An 18,589-nucleotide genomic window follows, 5' to 3' on the forward strand; every position below is an offset into this window, starting at 1 on the left:
CAGAGGGGTGGGGCAGTGACCAGGTGTCTGAGGCTTAAGATGTTAACAAGAAAACTGTGGACATCACCTCGCTCTTACTTTACGACAAAAATGTTTGTGATACATTTAGGAAGTGGCAAATAGTAACCAAAAGGTTGCAAGGCTCCTAATTATTTTGCCTTTTAAAGGGTCTCTGTCAGAAAAATTTTGAAATATGTTGGTTTATTAACACTGTCACATATGCACACAAGCCTAAAGTGAAACGGAGAACCAATTTAATTATCTAAAATAGTTTAACGCAGCGTATCATCACTGTTTAATTGACGCATTTCCTCACAAAATGGTTTTACAGGGAGTTGAATTTTATGAGTAATTGTAGCAACTTATTTTGTTTATATCAAGGTTTCTCAAACTGGGTGCTATTGACATTTTGGACCAGATAATTCCTAGTCGGCAGGGATGGAGGGTATGTGTGGGGAGGGGGTTTCCCGTGCATTGTAGGATGTTTAGCAGCATCTCTGACCTCTACTCGCCAACACCCCCCAGTTGTGACAACCAAAACTATCTCTAGGCATTGCCAAATGTCCCCGGGGGGGCAAAATTATTCCCATTTGAGAACCAGTAGTCTAAAGTATACCTAAGTCAGGGAATTCCCTGGTGGTCCAGTGGTTAGGACTCAGCGCTTTCACTGCTGTGGCCCCAGGTTCAATCCCTGGCTGGGGAATTAAGATCCTGCAAGCCACATAGCCAAAAAAAAAAAAAAAAGTATACATAAGTCTAGCTACCTAGCTAGCTACATAGGTAAATCCAAGGCTTACAATAGAGAAATAAGGGATTTTATGTATTGATCAGAAGATGGATGCTATAACTACTCAATTATTTCTAAGGATTTTCTAAGAGTCTCTGATTCTGCGAGAAACTCCGCTAATCAATAATCAAAACAGCCATGCATGTCACACTGTATTAGTAGTTTATGCTTTTCATCTCATTTGTGTCCCCTGGACCTTCAGGCATGGATTTTTTAGCACCTTGGTGTTCTGTGATTGCCATACTCAGGTTCAGCTGTCATGCCCAGATCACAGGGAACAAGACAACAGTTGAGTCTCAGCACATAACCAGCATCAAAGGCTATATTCTAAAACATGACAGAATTCCATTTGATTTGTTGTTTTGAAAGGGACAAAAACAGGACTGACCAGTACAAGTGAGTTAATTATTGTTGATGACAAAATGAAATGAATCAGATTTAGAAAAGAAGTCTGGAGTAAAACGTAAAGGACAGATTAAAAACAATCTCTTGATTGTCCACAATTGTGCTATGACTTTTATAGCTTTGCTTTTCCATCAATTACCACAAAACACATTCTTAATGTGTTATAATTCACACAGAGTTCTCTTTATGGTTTTTTTGTTGTGATGGATAAGCAATTTTAAGTGCATCCAAGAAAGTATTTCTTTACCAAATTGTTGTGCACTGTAAACAATGCAAAATTGAACTTGAGGTGCTATAAAGAGCACCAATTAGGTCAAATGCAGTCCCAGCATCCACTGACCTCTGAGTCTCCATTAGCTAATCTGTAATATGGGACTAATAATAACTTCCTTGCCCTTTTTACTCAAATGAGATTCAAGTGAATGAATGCATATGAAATCAACATGAGTACTACAGACATATAAGAAATTGGTACTATATTCAAGCATGATTCTGTAATTAAAACTCCCTCTACCCAAGGGTTTCAATGAAGGCAAAAGAACTTTATTTTAAAATATTACCTAACACAAAGGAACTCTAATTAATAGATTTTCTATAAATTGTTGTAGATATACATCTTTCAAGTACCTGGTTAAATAAATTTAAGAATATTAAAAAAGAATAAAATCCTCATATCATCCATAGACCTCATTAACAAAAATAGGCTCAATTGATTGCCTCACCCTTAAAGGTGGGTAAATAAATAAATACATACATATATACATCTGTGATTCACTTCAAATCCGTTTGTGTTTTTATTTATTTGTCTATGTCCAGATGACAGGACAAAACTGCTGTTAGTGGCCAGATGTTACAGAGCAGAGGGAAACTGAAAGCTGGACGGTCAGGGCATCTGAATTACCCTTTGCTAATTTCCCTCTCTGAACTCTCTGGGGCAGTAGACTTCTGGACCAGTGCAACCCACAGGTGAGTTCAGACAGCACTCCTGCATACTGCAGGCTTCGAAACAAATCCACTCATAGTACTTGGTTTTGACTATGTAGCTTTAAAAAATAGATTAATAGGGTATTTAATCATAACATTTATACGTGATTATCAAGCATTAAACCTGTTTCAGAATTTGACTTGTTTTTACCTTCAGCCAATTCTCCTCACATTAAAGAACCATTTATGCAAATACAACATGAGGTAAAGGGGAGAGATAAAAAGCTGCCTAAGACATGAATGACTACATTCAGCCTGACTGATATTATTTGTTTTTCTTTAGTGAAATTATATTATCCATTGTCAAAAGAACCGCTCCTTTACACTGATAGCATCAGAGGGCGCTTAGGCAAAAATTAGAAGTGAGAAGCAAGAGGGATATTTCTTCATTTGGTTCCTCTTGACTATAAAAGGCACATAGTGCACATTGAATTCTGAGAGGCTAAAAACCTGTCACTGAGCCGCAAATGTCCTCATACATCAAAGGAGACCCAAGTCAGCAGGATAAACCTCCAGCTTAGGTAGCCAGACCTGGGCCTGTCTGCTCCTGATCATGAAAGTGATGCATTATTAACAAAACACAAGACATGTGCAACACCTTTGAGATAAGCGGTGGTCAAGGCAACCCAGGGAGCTAGCAACGAGGGGCAACAAAACAGGAACAGCAATGTTTTCAAAGGTTGGACAGAACTAAAAAAAAAAAAAAAAAAAAAAAAAAAAAAAAAAAATGCTGTCAGGGAGAGAAGATAAAAGTGGTAAACAGTGCAACAAGGGGTGTGCTAGAGATAAAATAAGAGAAAGAAGAATCAGCAGAGGCAGTTCTGACATTTCCAGCGCTTGACTGAAATGCACTGGGGTTTCAAAAATGTCAGAGTCTGAGGGATGATTTCTCTAGCTGAGCTCCAAGGGATCATGAAGCAAGATGGATGGATGGAGAGACAGAAAGCCATCGCCCCTTCAGCTAGAATGGGCAGTGCAGGATGAATCAAATGGGGTTGATATTTCTGTTACACGGAGCTCGTTGGTGAGACATTTCATGGGTGGTAATTCTGCCTAGTGAATAAAGGCCTGTGTCCTAGGAAGACTGTTGTGGCCCAGGAATTTAGTATTCATGGTCAGGCTGAGAGAGCCACACCTTTCAACATACTTCCTGCAGGAGGGCTCAGCAAGGATTTCAACTGGCCTTTGAACCATCATCCGTCAAGCCCTTCTAACTCTCTGAAACCACAACATAGTATTTAGCTGTAAGATGAACACTAATTAAAAAAAAAAATTTAAACCATAGTTTTTTTCCCTTGTTGAATATGCCACACCTAGCTCAGTCCCCGGCAGCACAAATTAGATTCTCAACAAATATCTGATCAATGGATAACTGACAGGGAAAGAAGATTTACCTATTATAGTCCCCCAAAATATTCATTCATTGTTTTAGAGAGAAAGTGAATGCTGACTTTCTTTGAAGTTCTCTTCCTGTTTATTTTTTGGTTTCCCTTTATAGATTTTTTTCATCAGTTTTTACCTTTGGGTCCAGAGCAGTGACATAAACTATAATAAGCTTTAAAATCTTCTGGAGAACTTATAAGAATGCAGCTTGCTGGGTCCCATCAACTGATTCAGATTTCCCCAGCATAACTGCATCAGATTTTGGATTCAGTAGGTTTGGGTTGGGGTCCTGGAATTAGCATTTCTAACAAGTTCTCTGGTACTGGCAAGTCAAAGTATCTTCCTAAGATGAACTTCAATATGCGTCCATATTTTGATATGTGATGGGCTGACTCCCCCCATTTTTGTGGGATGAAACTAAACCACTCACTCTGATCAAAATATATGAATAAGGAAACTGCCAGTTCTAAAAACAAGAACTAAGTTCTAAAAACTAAGAAGCTTTATAATGTCCAATGAAAGCAGTGGTGCTCTCAGCTATGGCCTGGGATTTTCTTAGTTAAAAGACATATTATTTGAGACTGTTTTCCCCATCACCAAATTCACTGCGTGAGTTCTTTCAGCACTGTTTTATTTCTTCCTGAACGACTGTGTTTCTCTCTAACTGAAAATTCCCTTCTGGAAATCACGTAACTGGGAAGCTCTATAGACTGGCTTATTTCACAGAGGTTTTGCACAGTCTCCTTTGCCATTTGCATTATGCATTAGCGATGAGAATTAATGAAGAATTTTACTATCATCCTCCACAGATTCCTTCCTCACTCCCAATGCTTCCAACCACATCCATCACCTCCCAGGCTCACTGTCTGTCCCAAGCTTTCTCTTTCCAAGCAAACAGAATCATCAGCTACTTGGCTGCCTTAGACAAGAACCTCTGAGTCACACTGGACTCTTCCTTTCCCTACATCTCACATCAAACTGGCCAGAGTATTTTTTATTCTACTTCTTTAATATTTGTATGTTTCAAATGCATAACAGACTTTTTAAGGCATGACAACTATTTTATTTTTTTATTGAAGTATAGCTGATTTACAATGTTTTGTTAATTTCTGCTGCAAAGTGATTCAGTTATATACATATATACTTTCTTTTTTATATGCTTTTCATTATGGTTTATCACAGGATATTGAATATAGTTCTCTGTGCTATACAGTAGGACCTTGTTGTTATCTACTTTTAAAAAAAATGTTCCATCCATATATTTTTTTCTCCCTCATCACTGTCGCTTTAGTCCAGAAATATATCCTCATTCACAGGGACCATGGCAGAAACCCCCTGAATAATTTCCCATCTTCAGTTTCTCTCCATTTTCACTTTCCTTTCACTCAGCTGTCAGCATTATGTTTCTAAGAGATGGTCTGCTATTACTCTCATGCTAAAAACCTCCCTAAGATCGGGCTTCTCTTGGGGGTTCAAAAAACTCTTCAGGCTCAGTGTGGTCCCAGATCACCTTTTCAGGTACAACTTTTGCTCCATGTATGTTTTACATATACTTTATGCTCTACAACTATCTGCTTTACGCTCTGAACAGCTTGTTCTTTTTCCGCTACTTTAAATATTCTTGGACACCTTATCCATGTTTCAAATCTGATAAATCCTTTCATGCCCAGCTCAAAAGCCATTCTTTCTTTCTAGTCCCAACACCCTACTCATTTCTTGACTTGGTTGAACAATGTCTACTTCTCTTTCTACTCCATAAGTTTCTTAAAAGCAGGAACCAAGTTTTAATTACTTTTGGATTCCCAAAAGTAATACGTGTTGTAGCATATCTACAGCAGTTACTGGTAATAAACAAATGCAGCGATGAGTTGGACAGAATTAAATCAAGATCTGTCAGAATGGGACTCTGGATGAGTGTTATTCTGATGGAATTAGAGTATTACCGAATTAGAGATTTAAAAACACAGCTATCTTGTGATTTAGATTAGACTTAGTTGATCAAAACAGATCAGATGAACCTTATGGTGATATAAGGATTTCAGACACACAAACAATAAATTCAAAGAGACCCATGGTAAATTCATTTGATTATGTGAAAAGTTTTCACATAGCCAAATAAAGTAAATGAAAAAAACAACTTTGATGGTGAAAACTCATTAACAGGCCCTTACTACTCTAATAACAAATTTTAAGAGGGCTTTAGCATCCTGAAAAGCAGCAAAGGTGTCTTAGAAAATTCAAGGGGTCATGTAAATTGGTAAAAAGAGCACTGGCTTCGAATTCACAAATACTCTAGTGTGAAGCCCAGCATTGTCACTTACCAGTTGGGTGTTAGTGAGCCTTTATTTGACCTGATTCTCAGTTTCTCCACTGTGAAATAGAGATAGTGACACCTAGCATATGGGTTGATGACTAGACTAAATGAGATAACATGTATAAAATGCTGAGCACAGTGCCTCGTGCTTACCAGGCACTCGATAAATGAGCCTCAGACACAGTTATAAGGGCACAGGTAAAAATTAGTCACTCCTTGTGTTCTATAAATGTGCACAGGCATTTTGAAAAGGCTTGGCGATGTTTAGATAGCAGAATGAGAGGTCCAAAGAGAGAACAGGAGTTGGCGATGAAAGCAGGAAGAGACTGGACAAAAGTATTCATCTATCTGCATACTTTTCTAAATCATCAACAGCTCAGATAAGAGGTATTTCAAAGGCAGTCTATTGCTTCTACTATGCTCATACATGTAGCTTTACCAACCACAGTGTTAATTCCCCATTGTTGAATGACATGCTTTGCATCCCCAAAGTGTTCCCAGGAGTTAAAGAAGACATAGTTGGGCTAATAACATACCTGCTGATTGAAGAGCAAGAGACCTTTGTTTGTTTGTCTGGTACTTTATTTCAATGAAATAAAGATTTTTTAAATTACAATGAATTATCACAGCTCCCTCTGTCTCCCACAAAATGCCTAGTACCCAGTTTACACTCTGCAATAGTTTGGTAACAATAATGCTAATGATGACAATAATAATTTAAATCAGGAAACAGCTCAATTTAAAAGCACATTGATTAAAGCATCCATTAAATCTTCCATATTAAAACACACATCTTCTCTGAGTCAAGTGCATCTCCCTTTGGCTCTGCCTGAGACCATTCTTTCTGTGTGTGTTGTAAACTCTGAAATTCCCTCCTAATTATGATAAACACCTTTGTTATAATTTCAGCTAATCTTACTATGGCGCAAAAAACAGAAATTTATTTTTCTACTTTTCCTGCACTAACACTGCTAACACATTGTCTGAAATCATCATATAAAAGAGCCAAAGAATAGGTCTGTGGAAATGAGTTGAATTAAACACAATGCTGGTCACCAACCTGCCGTGAAGCAGGAGTGATGGATATTCACAGAGAAAGAAGTTAAGAGAGCTGATAAATGTGCAGAGAAGCAATTTTGGTGGATGTAGAACTAAGAGGAAGGGGGTGTGGGGAGAAAGGACAAAAGAGAAATGCAAGTAGATTTTTAAAAGAGAGTGATAAGGACCATAGCATTCAAAATGCCTGGCCAAGGGGAATGAAGACATGGGCAAAGTAGCCAAGACAACTGGGTCCTAGAGACATGACTTGGATGAACAAGAGCTGGTTTGATGGAGCGTTTGCCTCCTGGTTTCATATCAGATATGGATGATGCTACTTTGTGTGAGATAATACTTTGAGTGCTATACAAGATGTGAAAAAAATGTTCTCCAATTTCTAGGAGGAAGAAAAGGCATTGAGCTATGAGAAAATGAAGAAAAACGGAGTGAACGTATTGTGATGCAAGCAGTTGACCTATGAGAACTAACGAGTAAGTGCAAATACTGCTCCTCGTAAGAGGAATCATGCCAAGGGCAGGGGATCTCTTAGAACAAAAGTGTATTTCTCTTCAATATGTGTAGCCACACATCCTCTGGCTCCCCATGAAGCTGTGTTGAAGGGCTCAGACTCAGGCTCTCCACCAGGTAAACCCAACATTTTGCTTTTATAACTGATTTGAATCTGAACTTCATCTTTTCTTTCTTCCTTTCTTCCTCCCTCTTCTCTCTCCTTCCACCTCCCTCTCTATGTCCGTCCTTCCTTCCCTTCCTTAATTTCTTCCTCTTTCTCTTTCTCTCTTCCCTGTTTTCTCTCGCCCTCCTTCCCTCCCTCTCTCCTTCCATCCCTGCCTCCCTGCCTCCCTTCTTCCCTCCCTCTCTTTCTTTCTCTGAAAAAAATATCTTCAAAAAATGAACAGAAAGTAAACAGGGAGAAATAACCCTGGACGTAGTATAATAGAAAGGGATATATTTACCTTAAGGGACATGAGCAGATCTGAGTTCTCATCCTGCATTTGTCACTAGGTAGCTGTGTGACCTTGGACAAATCACTGCAGCTCTCTGGGGTTTAGTTTCCTCTTTATTAGAATGAGGAGATGAAATTAGATCATCTCTAACTGCTCTTGCAGTTGTAAGTACTTAGTGAAAGGGTCAGAACTTAGATCTGGATGATGGTATCAACTGCACTATTAAATTACTACATGATCTTGAACATATTATGTAATTTCAGTCTAAATATGTTCCTTGTACCTACTGGGCTCTTCAGCCATGACCTTTGTGTCCAAGTTTACAAAGGGGAGAAAGGAAGATTCTCAAAGGTGTCAACTGGGGCACAGCTTTCACTCAAGCTGTCAAGTTGAAATAAGTAAAAAAAAATATCCTGGCAGTAGAGCAAGCTTTAGTAGGGAGTTGGGTTCTTTCTTCTCTGTTCTCCTTTCAAGGGAAATGAGTGTGGTTTACACGATGGGCTGGAGAACACAGTTTTTTACCAACACCATGGAATATAAACAGTTAAAGAGCTCCACTAAGATAATCAGTGTGAGATCTTTAGCCCAACATTTAGGGTTTACAGCTGATATTGGGAAAAAGGAAACCACATGGTGATGGAGAATATTGACCTTTATTGACTACATGGTATGTGCATAGGCAATAAACACTTATTAAAGTATTCCAACGACCATGGAAGATAAGTATCATCTTCCCTTTATATATAAGGACTTTAGATACCACAAGCCAAAGTCACAAAATTGCCATCCAGTGGAGCTGAAATTCAAACTCAGTCTACCTCCCTCTAAAGTTTCTGCTTCATTCTGGGATAGTCATACATTCTGGGATAGTCATAGCATCCTTAGTGTATAGATGTATGTGCAATGAAAAAGAGAACCTTTTGATGGTTGATGGTGTAGTTGAGGCCAAAAGTCTTTGCATTATAGCACCAAACTTGAAATCACTGCAGAAGCTGACTGGAACTCTCTACAATTTAGGCATTAACTCTGATTTAGGAAAGGGACCATTTTAATGCAAGGAGACATGGATCACAATGGGATTTAGAGCTCTGTAACATCCAAAGACCCATCTGAGGATGATGACAGAAGAAGCAGAAAGAGAAGAGGGATACCATCTTAGCCACACTTGGCTATCTATCTTATCAAGACCTCAGGGGGAGGGAATTGACAAGTAATATCAGAACTACATGAGTTTTGCTAGGATATTATATTGTAACATAGTTTAAGCTACTGTGGTTTATTAATTTTCTGATCTAGAAAATACCTGGGCTTATCAGCATTATCCAACAAGTGGTGGGGAAAAAAAAAAAAGAAAGGAAAACAGGGAATGAGAGAGGTAATAAGAGATGCATAAGAAAAAAAAAGTAGAAAGAAATTTAAAAATTAATATGATACTTTGACAATGATCTTTGGTTTGGTGTACAGAAGGAAGCTTTCCACATACAGGTCTAGACTGAACTCCACTTAGATGATCCACTCCAATTTGCCCACCCACCTATTCTCCCTTTATGAATTGATAGGTATAAGTATGACGGGCTCTGCACAGTTTAGAAGCAGCTGGCAGTTGGTAGATCCAACAGCATAGTTGGAGTGTTGGATTAGAATGAAATAATGTCATTTGCAGCAACATGGATGGACCTAGGGATTATCACACTAAAGTGAAGTAACCCAGAGACAGAAAGACAAATATCATAACGATATCACTTATATGTGGATTCTAAAAAAATGATACAAATGAATTTATATACAAAACAGAAACAGACCCATAGACATAGAAAACAAACTTATGGTTTCCAAAGGGGAAAGCAGAAATGAGATAAGTTAGGAGTTTAGAATTAACAGATACCCGCTACTATTTATAAACTAGATTAACAAGGTCCTACTGTATAGCAGAGGGAACTATACTCAGTATTTTGTAATAACCTATAAGGAGAAAGAATCGGAAAAAATATGGAGATATAACAATCACTTTGCTGCACACCTAAAACAACATCGCAAATCATCTATACTTCAATAAAAAATGAAATACAAAAAAAAAAAATAAGTCGTCAAAGCTGTCACCTACAAATTGGCACTTGCCATTTACCTCTACAAGGATCAAATTATGAGCCACTGCAGCTGCTGACCTTCAACACCCTCTGAAAGGAGTTCAGGGTGGAGATCAGGAATGAAGCACTCTGTGCTCTGGGAAAAACTGGCAGAACAGATCTTCAGATAGGTATTTTCAGGAGACGATTTTATGAACTCGATTCTTACATCTCCGCGTATCTAGAAAACACTGAAATCCTTCATGGTGACGTCTCCTCCTCATGACTAGCAGTAACCTTCATGAGACTAGCAGAAAACTTTCTGCAAAAATATGTGCTTGACTGCAGGTACTCCCCCTTTACCAAAATCACATATATATACTGACCTTCCCCCTACCTCTTTGGAGCAGTTTCTCAGAGCTATCTGAAATGCTGTCTCCCGGGCTGCAGTCTTCATTTTGCCCCAAATAAAACTTAACTCACAATTCACACGTGCATTTTTTTTTTCAGTCGACAAAGCCTGATTTGGCTCTGCCACCGATATCACTCTATGTGACTCCAAGCAGGTCACCCATATCTTACTTCGGGAAATAGCGAGAGAAAAACCATGCTCTACTTCACTGTATAGGTATTCTTGAAAATATGCACTAAACATGCTAAAATAACTAATGGCTTTTGCTGTTTGACACTTGTGCTTCCCCTATAAACTCTGTCCCTTAGGAAGAGGGGATCGGGTTTAGGAGGAGTAATGGAAGACAGCATGGTTTAGTGGCTGGGGGCCTGAACCTGAGAATTAGAAAGGTGTTGATTCTGGTCACCACTGTGTTAAGAGCTCTGGGGCACAGGCACATGGCCCAGCTCCAACCCCCAGCCCCAGCCCTGATCTCCTTGCCTTACCTGTAACCTGGTCCTAACAGCACCCAGCACAAAGGGTTAAGCAACATAAGATTTAGCACACCATCTGACACACAGTGAGTGCTTAGTAAATGACTTAGTAGCTTTTAATATAATACTTAGTAGTGAATCCAATTTGTCTAGAATGGGCTCCAAGGCAACTCAAATCCAATTAGAAAGTAAAATTAGCAAACAAATTTACATACACATAGAAGTTCATCAACACACACAAAGGGGCCCAGAACAAGAATCTCCTCTGCTCTCACCACCCACGGAGCCACATCTCGGACCTTATAGAAAGTATGAACAAGAGCAAGTCTTGGAGGAGAAAGGGTCTTAGAAAAAAAATTCTTGCCATTCACAGCAATACCAGAGGGTTATTTTTAACTCACAACATATTACTGTCTTCATAAAGTTATCTTACTTTCATAGATTAAAAAAGGTCTCAATTTAAGCATGTTCAGGAAATGTGTTTCAGTCCCAAAATACATTTCACTTTAACGTCCCTGCTGTGCATTTTTTTTTTCCCTTTTAAAAGCAGCTCTTACTCAGCAATGCTATAAACTACAACAGCTGAAGACAGGTTTCAGAAGTTTGATTTGAAAACAATCCATGGAACATATGTGTGAACAGAAACTAATTGTCATTTTTTTAGCCAGAATTTGTTCTCTCATTCCCTCTGTCCATGGACAAAATGGATTTCTTTTTTTTTTTTTTCTTTTCTGATGGGAGAAAAACGATGAGGCAACACGAAGCAGAAAGAGCCCTGCAGACTTCACCTCAGCCGTTTCATGTCTGTGTTCATACACTGGGGGTTTAAAGGTCTGTGTGGTCCAGAGGCCTCTGGCTGATGTACTCTCCATACAAGGACAGGAGTCAGGTGGGCCAAATGTTCTATGACCCAGGTCTCAGATCTACCCAGAATTCCTTCCCATCTGTCAGAGTCCAAGGCTTGACCCTCACTACTCCATGAAGACATGCCAGACACCCCAGTCTGAAGACACCGGTTCGTCTGATGGACTCTCCCAGCATTGAGTTTCAGCACTTCTGTGTACACAGCCTATATGACCTGTAAAGGTTATCTGGGCAAGTTTTTACCTTTTCTCATCAAGGATTGTTAACCACTTATAGGCAGAACTGTATCATTTATCCCCCCTTTTCCCATAGGATCTAATACAGAGTCTGGCACACAATACGTATCATACATATATTTCTTAACGCAATAAGTGAAGGAATGAATCCATGTGACCTAAAGAAGGGAGTTAGAGGATCAAGATGAACTTTCACTTTTCTGATTCAGCTTGTTAATAAATTAATGTCACTAGGAGACTCATCCTTCTGGCTCCACTCTGACTTATCTAAAATAGGTCTGCAAATGTAAGGTCCTGTTACCACCTGGGCAAGCATTCCTGTTAGGGAACTGCTGACAGAAACCACCCGCCTTGGCCAGGCACAGCGATAACCGCTAACCGCTTGCCCGAGTTGTCTCACAACAGGAGATCCTGATAAAGAACGCGGTGCTGCCGCTGAAAACTAACTGGCAGGGCTTCCCTGGTGGCGCAGTGGTTGAGAATCTGCCTGCCGATGCAGGGGACACGGGTTCGAGCCCTGGTCTGGGAAGATCCCACATGCTGCGGAGCAACTGGGCCCGTGAGCCACAATTACTGAGCCTGCGCGTCTGGAGCCTGTGCTCCGCAACAAGAGAGGCCGCGATAATGAGAGGCCCCCGCTTGCCGCAACTAGAGAAAGCCCTCGCACAGAAACGAAGACCCAACACAGCCAAAAATAAATGAAAGAAAGAAAGAAAGAAAGGAAAGAAAAAAAGAAAGAAAGAAAGAAAAGAAAGAAAGGAAGAAAGAAAGGAAGAAAGAAAGAAAAAAACTAACTGGCAGAATTTGGGAGGGACCAAAAGAAGGAGGGAGGAGATGATTCGTCCTGTCAACCTTCCAGCAGCCCTCATGCTGGAATCCATCTTGTCTGAGGGATGCGTGGCCACCAGGAAGGACCCTGAGTCAGACCAAACACGGGCACAAGGAAGATGACCAGCCAGAGACAACCCGGAAACTAACCCCATCACCATAAAACCTGAGACTGCGAGCCACATGGCAGAGCAGTTCTCCTGGGCTCCCTTACACTGCTGCTCTCCGCCCCGGCGCCCCTTCCCAATAAAGTCTTTTGCTTTGTCAGTACGTGTGTCTCCTCGGACCATTCATTTCCAAGTGTCAGACAAGAGCCCACTCTCGGGCCCTGGAAGGGTTCCCCCTCCTGCAACATTCCTAACAGTGACTGAGAGAAGCACTAGAAAACACACTGGTCTGAATTGGCTGTTGACTGACTTTCCTCGTTCTTGTGTCTCTTACATCTGCTGAGTTCCCTAGATTCATCTACACCTTTCTCACATATTCCACTTTACGAGATATCCACATTGCTCTAGTTATTAACTCACCCCACTGCCTATCTCTCTTCTTCCTGGCCCCCAGTTGTTCTCCTCCATTTTCACAAGGCATTTGTCTGGATTGTGCATCTGGGAAAAACCTCTTTGTGTCATCCTGGAATGAGTGTGAACAATCTTACTAGGAACACTCATTTCAGGCTGAACAACCATCCTTACTGCAGGACTATCCAGAGCCTTCCCAACTACCAGCTTGCAGATGAAATGTGAAAAGGAGGACAGAGAGGAAAGGGTATAGCTGCCACTCTGGGCTATGTTCTGGACATCTAAGCCAATACGACCGAGTAGACAGTTCTGATGTGATTTTAAGGGGACAAGTTCCAACAACATGCAAAATATCTCTACATAATATAATATCACAAGGCTCATAATTATTTCTACAACTTTTAGAGAAAATACATTAGGATAATGTCAGCCATCATGATGTGATTTTTCATTCTCAGATTAACCAATCAATCACTTAGTCGGACCTTAAGGAGATGATATCAAATATTCATTTGTAATTTGTGTCAGTCCATTCATTCATTCACTCTTATTTTTGTTTATTCCTTACTTCCTTTTCACCTTACAAAAAAAATTAAGATTGAAATGAGAAATATATCATGGGCTTCCCTGGTGGTGCAGTGGTTGAGAATCTGCCTGCCGATGCAGGGGACACGGGTTCGAGCCCTGGTCTGGGACGATCCCACATGCCGCGGAGCAACTGGGCCCGTGCGCCACAACTACTGAGCCTGCGCGTCTGGAGCCTGTGCTCCGCAACAAGAGAGGCCACGATAGTGAGAGGCCCGCGCACAGCGATGAAGAGTGGCCCCCACTTGCCACAATTAGAGAAAAGCCCTCGCACAGAAATGAAGACCCAACACAGCCATAAATAAATAAATAAATAAATAAATAAATAAATAAATATATATATATATATCATATACATGTTGATGAAGGTTTTCCTATTTTTCTGTTTTCCAAAGATTTTGGTAAAGGAAAAAAATTGTGATAAGACAAATTTGTTAAGATTTGGTGGGGAGAAGATATTTCAGAATGGTCTGGAACACCTGGCCTCACCATGGGTGGCAGGGTCTCATGGGGTCATCATTGTGTCCTTGGGCAATCAGGGGTTACTGTGAGAGCAAGACAAGAAGTGGGGGAGGGGTGGGCATGGGGTAAGTGAGAGCTGAAGAAAGGAGCTCTTTCTTCAAGGTTAAACAGAAAACTTTATCACTCTGTTGATCTCCCTCTCCTGTTCTTGGCAAACACATGAGATCATCAATCTGGGGAATTCATCAAGAATGCTTCTTATGCCAGAACTACTTGGTAACTCTTCAAGGGAAATTCAATCAAGCCCCAAACTGCCAAGACCTGCTGATTGCCTTCCCTCTGTCAAGGTGGTTCCAAAGAAACGCAGCGGGTGCCATGCTCTGCACCAAAAAGACACCAGCCCTCAAGAGAAAGGCCAAATTTATGAGGTTGGGGTGGAGGCAGCACAGTGAGGCTGGCAGTTGGGGCAGGGAATACAACAAAGGGATTTATGGCCCCCGTACTCTGCGAACCTCCGCTGTTCTTGAATTTAGGGGAGAAACTTCCAAAGGAAGGGAGCTGCAAGAGACACTCTTCATGGTTCACTATGAACAGGAATGCAACCTGCCCTACACGACCCCCACTCCCCTCGGCCACCCATGCTCACCTGCAACAGGACAGCCACCCACCATCAGCCACATTTCCCACTTTGTGCATCCAGGCACGTGATATATTCGACTACATTGTTCCTGAAGGGAACATCTGCTTTACCCCCTTCTCTGTTTTACAGGTGATCTGCTTCTGCATTTAAATTAAAAAGCTAGGGTAGCTCATAAGAACATGAAATTTACAATACAGAAACAGTACAGTTTGCATAACTATTGTGTTTTTTCCCCTCATCTCACATCACAGCACTAATATTAGAGATATATCCCTTGCACTGTAGAGTCACTATTCAATACGACGAAAACACAGCTTGGTAAGTAGCAACACCAAGGTCCTGAATTCACTGATTCTGGGCTTGCAAATCTGTAGCACTGAACGTGAATTGATCTGAATCAGAGTCTTTAATTTCGATTTACTTTTAAACACATCACACTTATTCTGCCTATACCGGATTCCAACCCTCTCCTTCCTAATCCCAATCCTCTTCAAGCCTAATTTGTATCCATTTTGTCCTGGCACGCTGAGCCCCACCTTTAGGGAATCACTGATATTTTGCTTTTCAAATGCAGGCAGGTATGACTACACCATGTTGAAATATATACTCACCAAATATTAGCCCCGGGTATGGGGGAAATTATAAATATTGAGTACTTACTAAGAACTAAATGGTTTTCATGTTACATTTAATCCTTACAATAACCTTGGAAAACAGCTCTTATCAGCCCCATTTTCCAAATGAGAAAATGGAGATTCAGAATGGTTAACTTGTCAAAGGTTATATAAATAGGAAACAGTTAGAGTAGGGTTCAAACTGCAAAGTTCATGGCCTTCTCCATTAAGCCACAGGGACTTCTCCCTAAGGGTCTTCAGTTAGGTCTTTTCTCCCACCAAGAATGCTCTCACTTCTTCACTGGATAAAATTCTTCACATCTTTCAAAATGTGCTCTGACCTCTTCAGCTCTAATCCATTTTGATTTCTCCTGAATTCCTACTGAATTACTTTCTGGTCCAATCATTTCTCATGCTGTATTTCTGGCCTTATCTGGGTCACTGATTTTCATGTGTTCATTTCACCTGATGATCTAAATGAGAGATTCAATTTTTTGGACCCTTAAGATTCACCCAGGGAGGCTGTCCAAAATTCCATTCTATGGTACACAGTCAGACCTGGAGATGGGCATTTTTAACAAGCACCTTGGTATTCTAATGCAGCAGGACCATGGACCATACTTTAAGAAATGCTCATCTAGATCCTCCACCATTTAAGAATAAGGACTACATGTCCTGCCTGGTGCTGCATCTCTAAAAAGCCCACACATCCTGTGCCAGGTCTGGGCCTTGCTCTGTTCTCTGTTCCTCTTCACTCCCACCTCTAGACCACGTTGCCCAATGTAGCTGACATCTTCACCTTGATGCTTTGGCTCAGCATTGTGTCCCCATTAACCGGACCAAAACCTGGGCCTGCCTCCTGTTTCAGGAATCTTTGCTCCATTTAGAAATGCCACCCCCCAGATAACTGTCCACACATTTCTCCCTGTTCTACTCAGCCTAAAAACCTTTGCCCTCATGTAAGCCCTGAGCAAGGTACCACCCAGGATGTTCTAGGCTCAAAAATAGGACTTGTACTAGAGTAATGATCTCTACCATGCCTGCCCGCAGCAGCATTCCAGGATTTATTGTTTCTTTATGAGATCTAATGATTCCCACTAGGTAAAAATGGAGAAGAACTATATTCTCAGGAGACAGTGGCATTTTTGTATTTATTAAGAAACTAAAGGCATACGAAGTCAGGAGTTTTCTCTTCTTCCTTCACCTTGCAGTATTATGATTGTTAATCCGTGGAGTGTTTAAGAAATAAAATAAAGGAAATAGACTTGGACAAGTGTGCTCAGCTGTTGACAATTTATTTTTAAACAACCTTTAGGTCCTGTGACAAGTGGACTTACATGCAGCATCTGACCTTTTGGCTTTGTTTATAATTTCCTTAATCAATTTTCTGGGGTCCCACAAAACCTGGAAGGGAAGAAGTAATGACAGAAGGTGCAAACAGGGATGCTTCTTCTCAAGCCAGGCTTTCCATTTCAAAGAGCTGTCCCCACTCTGCTGGTTCAGTTCTATCTTCCAATGTGGCCGGAGGATACAGGGTCCCTAAACGCCTCTCTCTTGATGTTGTCAGTCATCTGTCCCTCTGTGCTCCCTCAAGTTTATGCACTTACCAGTCTGCCTTGCATTGAGTTACCATTTCCAAGGACATTCCTCCTTCTAGATTACAAACTCCTTGAGGGCAAGGTGCCTGCCGCCTTCACCCGGGCACACCCTATGATTCTGGCACAGTGTCCTGCTTATGGTACTTGCTCCATAACTGTGTGTCAAATGGAAATTAGCATTGGCTTTTGGTACTTTGCTTATCATGTTCTCCCTTGAAGCTCAGAACACATCACAGCACATGGATGCTTTCCAGAGATTCTCACCACTCCTGAAATCAGAGGCACTGTGCCACACTGAAATCCAACTTCCTCAAGCCATCACATATTATAATTGGGAACAGCCAGGAACCTTATGCTTTTTTATGCCAGACGAGATGATATTTGAAAAAATATATGAAAAGGTTATGAAGAGTCCAGATGGCTTGTAACAGGGCTGTAAACAACCTGACACATCCTCAAAGGCATAAAAATATGTCATTTTTAAACATGTACAATGATAACGGAAAAACCTCAGCAATTCTGGCAAAGTCAGACAAAGCATTTGGGGAAGCCCTTGTCAGTCTTTTATCATATGTAGAATGCAGACGCGCAGATTTTATTTCTCTCCCCACACTTCTGAAATTGCATTTGTAATTCACCGCTTAGAACTAACGAAAAGACTAATTTCTTGGTATATAATCCTCGGCAATCACAGAAACATGCCAACTAGTTTCCCGTCTCTTGCAGCCCAAGATTGTGTTAGAGAGAAGCATAAACCAATTAAATGTCAGGAGCAATTAACTTCTACATTTTTCACGCAACACAGAATGAGAAAATTTTATAGTACTCCTATAATTAAAGTTAATAAAAATGAATACAGAATTCCCCAAAGGCCCGTAAGTCATGCAGGTTCCTGTGATCACAACATACAAATATTCTCCACCTTGAGGGAGTCTTATGGTTTCATTGGAAATGCTGTGCAGACTGGGTCTCTTCTTGTTTTTCACAGCTACCTATACAGTTCATCCACCACTCTGTTCTCCCACTAAAGATAATGAGGGGAGAATCCTGCTGGACACAGAAGACAGAGACTGGCTGACCCACCTGCTCTGGCTATTTGAGAGCCAGGAAGGCAGAGAGAATTCTATGCTCACAGATAGCAAGTCAATGGGATGGGGAATAAAAAAGGCAAAGCAAGTGAAAGCTCTGAGTCAAGGTAAAGAAAAGTCCTATTAAAGTTTCATTTCAAAACCATTTCAAGTCAGAGGAAAGGGTTTAAAACCAAGTAAATTGTATCTTCAAGTAACTAACAGATGAAAGGTGTGTGATAAACATAAATGGCTATTTTTAAGCATAGAGATGCATGTGTGTATAATGACAAATCATTCTATTTGAGGAGCATCTTCCTACCAAACAGTATGCATGTCTGTACATAAAT

The 18,589-nt window shown here is 40.6% G+C and overlaps 1 non-coding gene across 1 annotated transcript; it reads left to right on the top strand.

Annotated features, from left to right (window-relative positions):
- Positions 1 to 630: 630 nt before the first annotated feature.
- TRNAE-UUC (transfer RNA glutamic acid (anticodon UUC)) lies at positions 631 to 703 on the top strand. Its single transcript has one exon. It is a non-coding gene; the product is annotated as a tRNA-Glu (tRNA).
- The last annotated feature ends 17,886 nt before the right edge of the window (positions 704 to 18,589 follow it).

This window comes from Eubalaena glacialis, chromosome 15 (genome assembly GCF_028564815.1).
Source record: "Eubalaena glacialis isolate mEubGla1 chromosome 15, mEubGla1.1.hap2.+ XY, whole genome shotgun sequence".
NCBI classification, from domain to species: domain Eukaryota; kingdom Metazoa; phylum Chordata; class Mammalia; order Artiodactyla; family Balaenidae; genus Eubalaena; species Eubalaena glacialis.